Here is a 12,746-nt window from a genome sequence, read left to right as displayed (position 1 = left end):
CAAACTGCCTCTGGAAGCAACGTCAGCACAAGAACTGTTCGTCGGGAGCTTCATGAAATGGGTTTCCATCTGGCAGTCTGACGGACGAAACTGGGCTTGCCGGATGCCAGGAGAACACTACCTACCCGAATGCATAGTGCCAACTGTAAAGTTTGGTGGAGGAGGAATAATGGTGTGGGGCTGTTTTTCATGGTTCGGGCTAGGCCCCCTAGTTCCAGTGAAGGGAAATCTTAACGCTACAGCATATTCTACATGATTCTGTGCTTCCAACTTTGTGGTAACAGTTTGGGGAAGGCCCTTTCCTGTTTCAGCATGACAATGCCCCTGTGCACAAAGTGAGGTCCATACAGAAATAGTTTGTCAAGATCGGTGTGGAAGAACTTGACTGGCCTGCACAGAGCCCTGACCTCAACCGCATCAAACACCTTTGGATTGAATTGGAACGCCGACTGCGAGCCAGGCCAAATCGCCCAACATCAGTACCCAACCTCAATAATTCTCTTGTGGCTGAAGGGAAGCAAGTCCCCTCAGCAATGTTCCATCATCTAGTGTAAAGCCTTCCCAGAAGAGTGGAGGCTGTTATAGCTGCAAAGGGGGGACCAACTCCATATTAATTCCCATGATTTTGGAATGAGATGTTTGACGAGCAGGTGTCCACATATTCTTGGCCATGTAATGTATGTGCACAATAATGGGTCAAAACTAATGAAGTGCTTGTCTTGTATTGAGTCATGGACTGAGCTGTTTCCTATGTGAAAAGGCTCTATCTGTGAAGCGGAAATGGCGGTTAGCATCTGCTAGCGCTGGATAATGAAGTCATGTCCTTGTCAGGTTCATGTGTCACACACGTTACAGTGCATTGACTTTAAAGGGTTCAGGGACGTTTGCTTACCCTTTTAATATTTATCTGTTGATTTTCACTGCTTTTGTTATTTTATGTTGCGCTCTTAACGCTTGTTTTTATAGCCTTCTGTGAGTCTAGACTGTAATGCTAGGTTATGCTAATGCTAGGCATTCAAAATTGCCATATCCTTATTAAGGTGCTTCCTTACATTATCTACCTGTACAATACATCCGCATTGTATTTCAGTATTTATTGTTTGACCATATGCTCAATGTTTTTACCTTACACTGTTAGCTCCAAACTGGTTTCAGTTCAAATATTCAGTCATTTTTTTGATGTTGCCATACTCTTCACATTTTGCCAACTATATTCATACTGCACTAAGCCCTCACAATTAGGAGGTACGCTTTGTTACAGTTCACGGGGAGAGAATTGACAAGTGTATGAGGTGAAAAAAATGTATCAGAAATGATATTGTGTCCAATGTCCATATCCTTTAAATACCATATTAAACCAAGCACTAGTCTTCATTGTCTGATTAATTGTTACTGAATCCATGTCACATCATTTGTTTCAACGTTACATTGTAATGCAGCTCTGCTTTGGCGTTCTGTGACATATTGTGTGATATCTCTCTGAGCTCTGGAAGGTTGGAGACTTCATTCATGTACCATCCTCTGTTACTCAATTGCCTTCCCACCCTGTCCTCTGCTAGGCCCCATGTCATACTGTGTGTGTCTCTAGAGACCATTAGCTCTGTTGTCCTACTGTGTTAACATGCCAAATGGAAGCTACTGAGATGATGATGATGATGATGGAGATCATACGTTGACAATGATGATTGATGAAAGTGGAGTCGATAATGATGATAATCAAATAAAAACGTATTGGTTGTGTACAGAGATTTGTATATGTTATAGCAGGTGCAGTGAAATGCTGATGTTACTAGCTCCATCAGTGCAGTAGAATGTCTAGCGAATACAATACTAATACACAAATAATGAAAAAAGTATAAAAATAAATGTCAGAACGAGTCCAATTAACAATCCAAAGTAGATAGTGAGCAGTGTCAGAATCCAGAATATAAATATGAATACGTGGTGTGTATCTTTAATAATTTAGAAAATAAAATGGTATGTACAGTATTAGGTATATTAGGATGAGCCATGTCGAGAATACAATATATACATAGTGAGTAAACAACAGTATATGAATTGACCAGTGTTCAATGTCTCTCTTTACATGGTGCATTAGTCTCACCATGCAGGGCAGAGTACCTGGCAGATAGATGGCTAGTAATGGCTGTTCAACAGTCTGATGGCCTTGTGATAGAAGCTGTTTCTCATTGTCTCGGTCCTGGCACTGATGCACCTGTACCTTCTCTGTCTGCTAGATGGTAGCAGAGTGAACAGACCGTGGCTCGTGTGGCTGAGGTCCCTAATGATCTTCTTGGCCTTCCTTTGACACCAAGTGCCATAAATGTCCTGGAGGTGATGATCATGAGGATATGTAAATGTGCCATGTGCATGCTATGTATCACTCTGATGTGATGTGTTTGTTTGAGCTCTTTTGGTTCTCTCTCTCCTCTGAAATCAACTCGTACTGTCTGACTCTGACCCGTCTCCATAGGTGCCTGTGAAAGTACATTAGTCATGGCCAGTCAAACTGGACCTCCATGTAACATATGAGTTGGAATATTCTTATTTTGCATAAGTATTTTACTTCAATAAAACAATTTGTTTAGCATTGGCTTGTCGTGTGTAATTCTTGCAAACAGAGATTTGACCGTTTGAAATGTCATGAAGATAGGAGGAGCCAGGAGAATGTAGGAGGAGCCAGGAGAATGTAGATGACAGTAGCCTGTGTAACAGGTGGGATTCGTACCTGGTAGCTCTCGCTCGAGAACCGAAATGAAGTCTTAACCATTAGACTAAAGAGAAATCCCCTGGTCCAAGGGGGAACTATTTGGCTTATACGTTTCAGGCAGAGCTAGCAATCACAGTGTGATTTTAAATTATTTCCGCTACACCTGCATTCCTTTAGGTATTCGATTTTCCAGAAGAGATTAAATTGAGGAAAATTTGGAGGAAAGCTGCCTGCACTCAATGGGTGGCTCACAACACCATCATCCTGGAAACCCTAGACCCACTCCAATTCGCATACCACCCCAACAGATCCACAGATGACGCAATCGCGTTCCACACTGCCCTTTCCCACCTGGACAAAAGGAACACCTATGTGAGAATGCTATTCATTGACTACAGTTCAGCGTTCAACACCATAGTGCCCACAAAGCTCATCACTAAGCTAAGGACCCAGGGACTAAACAACTCCCTCTGCAACTGGATCCTGGACTTCCTGCTGGGCCGCCCCCAGGTGGTAAGGGTAGATAACACATCTGCCACGCTGATCCTCAAGGGTGCGTGCTTCGTCCCCTCCTGTATTCCCTGTTCACCCACGCCTGTGTGGCGAAGCACAACTCCAACACCATCCCTCAACATGAGCAAGACAAAGGAGATGATTGTGGACTACAGGAAAAGGAGGGCCGAACACGCCCCGATTCACATTGACGGTGCTGTAGTGGAGAGGGACGAGAGTTTTAAGTTCCATCACCAACAAACTATCAAGGTCCAAACCCACCAAGAAAGTCATGAAGGCACGACAATGCCTTTTCCCCCTCGGGAGACTGAAAAGATTTGGCATGGGTCCCCAGATCTTCAAAATGTTCTACACCTGCACCATTGAGAGCATCCTGACCAGTTGCATCATGTCCTAGTACAGCAACTGCTCAGCATCCGACCGTAAGGCGCTACAGAGGGTAGTGCATACGGCCCAGTATATCACTGGACCTATAAACTAGGCAGTGTCAGAGGAAGGCCCAAAATTTTTTCAAAGACTCCAGTCATCCAAGTCATAAACTGTTCTCTCTGCTACAGCACGGCAAGTGGTACCGGAGTGCCAAGTTTAAGTCAAAGGCTCCTTAACAGCTTTTATCCCCAAGCCATAAGACTGCTAAACAATTAATCAAATGCCACCCTCCTTGGTTTTTACACTGCTCCTACTCACTGTTAATTATCTATGCATAGTCACTTTACCCCTACCTACATGTACAAATTACCTCGACTAACCTGTACCCCCCACACATTGACTCGGTACCTGTACCCCCTGTATATAGCCTCATTATTGTTATTTTACTTTAGTTTATTTAGTAAATATTTTCTTAACCAACAATGCAGTTTTAAGAAAGAGTTAAGGGCTTGTAAGTATGCATTTCACGGTAAGGTCTACAGCTGTTGTATTCGGCGCATGTGACACATTTTTGGGTGCAGAAGATGCATCAGCTGACATTATAAAAGTCTGACTGCTCACATGTTGGTACCCACCATCCATTTGAACTTTTCCCCCGTAGGATCATGATGTGTAGCACCCACAGTACTGCATATATCCCCTGTCCTCTCTGTTCTACCAGAGAGCCTCTGTCTCCAGCACTTATTTTCACCATACAGGGCTGATACAGTCTCTCCTACTCTCCAAACCATAATCTATGCCTCTCCCTCCCTCACATCTCTCTTTCCTCTCACTCCTCACTAGCCTCCCCTCTGTTGCCTGGCAACTCTCTTTAAGAGGAATTTAAAATAAATAAATAATGCTGCAAATAGACTCTTGTTTTTTTATATTGAAAGGAGGCACGGAGTGCCCAGTGCAGACTGTCTTTATGGCATGAATGTATGAATGTATCATCAGGGTGTTGCACGCTTCAGGAGGGAGGGAGAGAGATAGAGGGTGCCTAGACAACACAATGTTTTTCTATTTTTCTCGCCCAGTCGTGGATCACCAAGGACGTTGAATGTACTGTTCTTACGTGGACATTAGCTGATTGGGAGTGTGCTATTTGGCACCCCTCTTTCATTCTCTCTCAGAGCCTCTCTCTCCCCCTCTCTTAATCTCTCTAAATGTCTCCTGAAGCATGTAACACCAGGACCCCCTCTCCCCTCTTCCATCCCCCTCTCAACCACTGATGGCTTATGTTTGAAGGCGGTCAGTTACTGATTAGAGCAGGTGACTACAATGATGTACAGCACAGAAAACACATGTTTAGGCTCAGCTGCTGTCCCTTCAGGTATAGAGAGTGTTGCTACCTTAATGATTTTACAGCATTTGAACAATGCTGGTTCAAGACAAAAACTTTTACAAAAAAGTATTTATTTAATCACATAGATCTGGATCACCTGTATCATCTGTTTCTGGCTTAGCACCTTTCATTTCATTTCTCAAGTACCTTTGGTCATCATAGAAGAGTGCAGTATGTGGATCTTAGAACTATCTCTTCAAGTATAATGGCACCGGAGGGGATGGCTGCTCTTTTACGAGTTCCTAACCAACTGTGCTATTTTTTTTTCTCTCGCATTGTTTGTAAGTCATTTTGTACATAATGTTGCTGCTACCGTCTCTTATGACCAAAAAGAGCTTCTGGACATCAGAACAGTGATTACTCACCTCGAACTGGATGAAGAGTTTTTTCGTTAATGAGTCCGATGTGAAGGATGTACTGCTTTGTCAAGACAAGGCCCAAATTCCTGTCATCGGCGCGTAGAAAATACAGAGAAAAAGGGGGAGGAGGGAGGGGTACCTTGTAAGAATTAGCGGACGAGCAGGTAAACCACCACTACCCTCCGTATTATTGGCCAACTTGGAATCATTGGAAAGCAAACTGGACGATCTACGATTAACACTATCCTACCAATGGGATATTAAAAACTGTATCTTATGTTTCACCGAGACGTGGCTGAACGGCGACACTGATAATATAGAGCTGGCTGGCTCCTTGGTGCATCGGCAGGACAGAGCAGCTACGTCTGGTAAGATGAGGGGTGGGGGTGTGTGTCCATTTGGCAATAATTGCTGGTGCGCGATGTCTAATATTAAAGAAGTCTCAAGGTATTGCTCGCCTGAGGTAGAATACCTCATGATAAACTGTAGACCACACTATCTATCAGGAGAGTTCTCATTAATATTATTAGTAGATGTCTATTTACCACCACAAACCGATGCTGGCACTAAGACCGCACTCAATGAGCTGTATTAGGCCATAAGCAAACAAGAAAATGCTCATCCAGAAGCGGCACTCCTAGTGGCTGGGGACTTGAATGCAGGCAAACTTAAATCTGTTTTACCTCATTTCTACCAGCATGTCACATGTGCAACCAGGGGGAAAAAAACTCTAGACCACCTTTACTCTACACACAGAGATGCATACAAAGCCTTCCCTCGCCGTCCATTTGGCAAATCTGACCATAATTATATCCTCCTGATTCCTGCTTACAAGCCAAAACTAAAGCAGGAATTACCAGTGACTCGCTCAATACAGAAGTGGTCAGATGACGCGGATGCTCAGCTACAGGACTGTTTTGATAGCACATACTGGAATATGGAATATGTTTCGGGATTCATCCAATGGCATTGAGGAGTATACCACCTCAGTCACCGGCTTCATCAATAAGTGCATCGATGACGTCGTCCCTACAGTGACCGTACATACATATTCCAACCAGAAGCCATGGATTACAGGCAACATCCGCACCAAGCTAACAGCTAGAGCTGCCGCTTTCAAGAAGCGGGACACTAATCCAGACGCCTATAAGAAATCCCGCTATGCCCTTAGACAAACCATAAAACAGGCAAAGTGTCAATACAGGACTAAGATTGAATCCTACTACACCGGCTCTGACGCTCGTCGGATGTGGCAGGGCTTGAAAAATATTATGGACTACAAAGGGAAACCCAGCCGTGAGCTGCCCAGTGATGCGAGCTTACCAGACGAGCTAAATGCCTTTTATGCTCACTTCGAGGTAAGCAACACTGAAGCATGCATGAGAGCACCAGCTGTTCTGGATGACTGCGTGATCACTCTCTCCGCAGCAGATGTGAGCAAGACCTTTAAACAGATCAACATTCACAAAGTCGCAGGGCCAGATGGATTACCAGGTCGTGTACTCAAAGCATGAGCGGACCAACTGGCAATTGTCTTCACAACACATATGTCATGCTGATCCTCAACACTGGGGCCCCTCAGGGGTGCGTGCTTAGTCCCTTCCTGTACTCCCTGTTCACCCACGACTGCGTGGCCAAGCACGACTCCAAGATCATCATTAAGTTTGCTGATGACACAACAGTGGTAGGCCTGATCACCGACAACAATGAGCCAGCCTATAGGGAGGAGGTCAGAGACCAGGCAATGTGGTGCCTGGGCAACAACCTCTCCTTCAAGGTGAGCGAGACAAAGGAGCTGATCGTTTGCCTTTAGGAAAAGGAGGGACAAACAGGCCCCCATTTAACATCAATGGGTCTGAAGTGGAGTGGGTCGAGAGTTAAGTTCCTTGGTGTCCACATCACCAACAAACTATCATGGTCCTATCACACCAAGACAGTTGTGAAGAGGGCACGACAACACCTTTTCCTCCTCAGGAGACTGAAAAGATTTGGCATGGGTCCCCAGATCCTCAAAAAGTTCTACAGCTGCACCATCGAGAGCATCTTAACCGGTTGCATCATTGCCTGGCATGGCAACTGCTCGGCATCTGACCGTAAGTTGCTACAGAGGGTAATGCAGTACATTACTGCGGCCAAGCTTCCTGCCATCCAGGACCTATATACTAGGTGATGTCAGAGGAAGGCCCAAAAAATTGTCAAAGACTCCAGTCACCCAAGTCATAGACTGTTCTCTCTGCTACCGCACCTCAAGCTGTACCGGCGCGCCAAGTCTAGGACCAAAAGGCTCCTTAACAGTCACTTCACTCCATAGTCACTTCACTCCTACCTACATGTACAAATTACCTCTAACTTGTACCCCCGCACACTGACTCGGTACCGGTACACCCTGTATATAGCCTCGTTATTGTCATGTCATTTTGTGTTACTTTTTTATTTTATTACTTTATTTAGTAAATATTTTCTTAACTCTATTTCCTGAACTTCATTGTTTGTTAAGGGTTTGTAAGTAAGCATTTCACAGTAAGGTCTAAAAAATATTCTATATGTGTAGGGAAGTATTTAAACACTTGCTTAGGTCCAACCTCTGATCTTTCCAAGCATTTTTTATATGCTACATTTTTTGTTGTTGATAACGATAAGAAATAAGAATCCATTCCGGAAGCCAGTCCTCTCTCTTAATGGCTTGGTGATTCTGTATAGTGCAAGGTGGGTGTGGGATTGTGGGTGCGTGGGTGTTGTATTTGGTGCATGTGACAAATAAAATGTGATTTGATACTAGGAAGTTCACAAGGTGAGAAAGACAGCTGTTTCCCTCCTCTCTGTCTATTTGTATTAGCCAGAGATGACGCTATGCTGCCAACTCTCAGCTGGTTCATCAGCAAGGGCCATGGAGAAATTATAGCTTTATCTCCTCTCACAGCCTTCATGTGTCCCAGAGTGGCTACAGGCAACACACACACACACACACACACACACACACACACACACACACAGCATGTCGTGTGTCCCTGAGGTATTCTCTAATTACTGGAAAATTAGGACCTCACTTGAGTCCACTTCCAGAGAATACCTAAGAAGGCCTCGAGGAGAGAGAGTGAGCGGGACCCGAAGTAACGACACAATGCTTTCCATTGTCCCCTGGCCTGGCCTCCGTGATGCTGCTGTGTCACTGATGCTATCAATCTGAATTACACCTCCGTGTGCCACGTGTCACAGTCACACTGAGTCACAACAACCAATCACAATGGACAGAGTGACTTGAATGTCACTCCAGTGAGCACATGATATGCTTACGTCTCTGACTGGGAAAAAGTTACTGTTAAGGTGTTTTCAATGCTCTCACTCACAAGGTCACATTTTCCTGAGTCACACACATAATTATGACCAAGCCGCATTCTCCTGTTCCCTATAGAACAACAATGGACATATCCAGTCAGGATTAGGTCACATCTCACACCCAGAACAGTTAACCCTTGCTGTGAAATAAAAATATCACTCTTCAATATTTAGGAAATGGGTTTCCATCATCTCAGCCTGACACTGCATCTGACCACTGAGCCCACAGTGTAAGTCAATCTGTCAAAACACTATCCATAGGGAGGAGAGAGAGACCCACAAAGAATTTGAAAACGAATCCAACTTTGATAAAACTCCCATATGTATTGGGTGAAATACCAGTGTGCAGTCACACCAGCACGATGTAAATACAACCCCTTATTTCCCCTTTTGTACTTTAACTATTTGCACATCGTTACAACACTGTATATAGACATAATATGACATTTGAAATGTCTTTATTCTTTTGGAAATTTGTGAGTGTAAAGTTAACTTTAAATTGTTTTATTATTTATTTCACTTTTGTTTATTATCTATTTCACTTGCTTTGGCAATGTAAACATATGTTTCCCATGCCAATAAAGCCCCTTCAATTGAGATAGAGTTATTATTATTTTGGATTAAATTAGATTTTTTTATTTCCTTGGCTGTACTGTACTCATGGGAATAAAGATACAAATTATAGCTCTCAATGGATGATGGCCGTGATTCCTCGTGAACCTGCTGTACTGAATATGTCACGATTTAGATGTTTGTGTTTTCAAAATACTGGATAACACTTTACTTAAGGCGTACAGGTACAGTATAATGCATGATGAAGTATTAAGGGGCCGATTCAGACCCTAGTTAAGTGTGTGTAAATGGAACTTAATTCCCTTTTTATACACTTTTCTCTCAATGCGTATTCTGACCTTGAACTTAAGCATGAGAATAGCATGCTATTCACCCGCTATTAGTTCGGGTGGGGATCTAAGAAATTAAGATGTGTTGGAAGTGTGTCTACATATATGCCATATTCTGATCTTGACTTAATTCCCTCATAATTCCACACACTTTAAACGCAAGGAAACCATTAATAAGGTTGAGCCAAACCTACCGTTTCCAAGTGGAAAAAGGATCTACTTTCTTTATTTTAACAGAAACAACAGTATTCTCCATGCACTGTAATTTATAAATTGATAAGAGCTATTGATAAAAGCTAGGTAAATGAGTAATCCATTTGGAGAAGGGGATTGTAAATACACATAGCTATTTTTTTTGATAATTTTTCATTGTGATCCCTGGAGACGAATGTGAAACCTGTCATATGGAGGCAAACAAAAAATCAACAAGACCTATTGCGGCCCCTTTTCCACAGTGAAGTAGGCTATAAATAGACGTGCCGTTATTCAACATTTGTATTGTGTTCCCTCTTAATTTGCGTGGATGAAATTTGGAGACCCAAGCTATAAGCTTCTGTAGGGCTGAACCTGCCAAGTTGATGAATGCGCTTTAGAATGTTTTAATTATATGACTTTTCTCCATTTTATTTTACAATTTGTAACATTTTATATATTAGCCACTATCATGAGCCACCGTCAGTAATACCCACATACATTCTGTCAATTTGTAGCTTACATTTGGCATCATTCCATTCTGTTTACCTTTCTTTACTCTGTCACATCTGTGTGTTTCCTGAGGGCCGCTAGCATTAGTGGGTCATATTAGGCTAACGTTGTGGAATAATTTGGGACATGTAGCCTATTTGAATCATTATGGGACTCAGACCACACGTAGCAGGTTAAACCTGGAGCCTGGTGCACAGTTCACTATGACTGGACTGAGTATTTTTAAATCTACCAGTTGGTGCTGAAACGGGGACCAATATGCATGTATTTTTATGGCTTTCTTTAATTGATCCCAATATTCTGAACCTGTTCTCTCGATGTATTCTAGTGAGCCTGTTGCCAAAATTATAATTAAAAAGGTACACCATATTTAAAGGGATGGCTTAAGAAAAATGTACTGAAAACCCTATTGAATGAAAACTTCACGAGAAAATCTGTTGCCAGCAAGTGGGAGGGTTTTCAGCGGTTGAATTAAATGTTTTCAGTGTGCTCAATGGAACCACGCCTGCAAAGCCCATTACGCACCTGCATAAGGTGTCTGAATGCCAACTACTGAGAAGTGCGTAGGAAAGGCGTGGTTAGGAAAAGTATAATTGACCTAAGTCGGAATCTGCCCCTTATATGCCTTGTCAAAAGTATCTATGAACTGCTTATAATGTGTTAGTATTCTCTTATAATGAGGCCTCTATTAGAAAAAGTGTCAAGTCTCTCCTCTGAACTCTGGTTTCCCTCAGCAAAGCGAAGGTCAAAGCCGACAAGAAGAATGCATATTTTCAGCTCAGAACAAAGACACTATTTCAAGGAGCTTTTCGCCCAGGGTCCTAAAAACCAAGAGGGCACTGATGTACGCCAAGCACAGTGTGCCTCACAAGTGAACAACAGAGGAACTAAAGTAAGAGCTGGTGTGTGTACATGCGTGTATTTGTCTGTGTGTGCGTAAGCCCGTGTGTGCACTATGCATGTGTGTGTGTTCAAACGAGGCACGGGGCCGAGGTAAACTAAGTCAGCTCTCAGGCATATTGAACAAATTGTCAGAAGAAACTGCTAGAAACGAGATGTCTCTCTTGGCTTTGTTCACTTCTTGGTGAGACATGACAAAAGTACAGTGGTTTCCCCCCAGACGAACGCTGTTATACTCTGTAACGCAGAGTGTGCCGGGTTTTTTATTTAGCTACCCCTGTAGTGATGAGATGAATCAATCCGAATGCAGGCCAAAACCTAGACAGAGAACTACATTACTGCTGCATACTGTTGCTATTACGTCGCTAAATCACCACGAGGCAACATACAGCATCTTTATGATGCCACTGCTCCGGTACCCTTTCCTCTTGGCTCTGCATGGTCTCTGGTACGTTTGTTATCTATTATCGCACAAAAAAAGGTGAAGTGAGAGAGATCATTCACAGCCTTTAGTACTGTAATATCCCTGAGCTGTGAGTGTTGTCATAGCAATGTGATACTCAGGTCTGTATTGTTTCATGGTGATGGTACAGATTTCAAATTGAATGATAGGTCACCCAACCACAGATTGTTAGTTTAGAGCTAGAAAACGGTTTGACCATGTTTGGAACTGCTATAGTAGCCAGATTCCCCTACTTTGGAATAAAATGGTCTGGAATGGAATCTAGTGGTCTAGGTATATTTCAAACAACTCAACACACTTCTCTTTATTACCAGAATGATTTAGGCTGGGATTCAATCTGATCGTGCGTTGTTGACAATGTGCCATTTAAAAGTAATTTGCAGCGTTTACCGTGAATGCGGTCTCGGTGAACGCGGGAACATTGCCTTTAAAAGACTCACTGTTCAGAAAGCGCGATTGGATTTAATCCTGGCCTTAGTCATACCATTCAACAGTACATGTGGTAAAGGAGGACACTAAGTGAATTCATCTTTATAGAAATGTCGTACAAGTACTTCAGCAGATGCAGTCTGACACATAAGCCACTGAACACAAGCAGGGGAGAGATCCTAGCCGTCCCTGTAAACAAATCCATAAACCCTGTACATGCTACAGCATTTTCTCAGTTGCATTAAAGATTGTCTATATGGTGTTCATATTGAGACTGAGGTTGTCCTAACATGGACACTTCATCTGCAAAATGAATAAAAGGTGTGAATTTCATTGGAGAGTCACTCATCTGACAATGACCTGATAGATCATAGAGTGGTACATAGAGGCTTCTAAAGCTGAGTTTGCACAGCAGACCATCTGACAATATCCAGTTTTCAGTCAAGATTTACTCTGTTTTGAAGATTTGAAGTTGAACATTCAATGTTCAATCTTGATCAACCTCAAAATCTATTATTGGATGTATAAATTAATGATTATGTACCCATTGATAATTGAAGAATATAACTTGATCAGCTTAGTTCAACTGTCGTACCCCATCAGAACTCAAAATATAAGCTTGTTTTACTCCAATGTTTGTAAACAAAGTAAATGTAAAAACACTATATAGCACCAA

The sequence above is a fragment of the Salmo trutta genome, chromosome 15 (assembly GCF_901001165.1).
Source record: "Salmo trutta chromosome 15, fSalTru1.1, whole genome shotgun sequence".
In the NCBI taxonomy this organism is placed as follows: Eukaryota; Metazoa; Chordata; class Actinopteri; order Salmoniformes; family Salmonidae; genus Salmo; species Salmo trutta.
Note: the sequence above shows the minus strand (reverse complement) of the source record.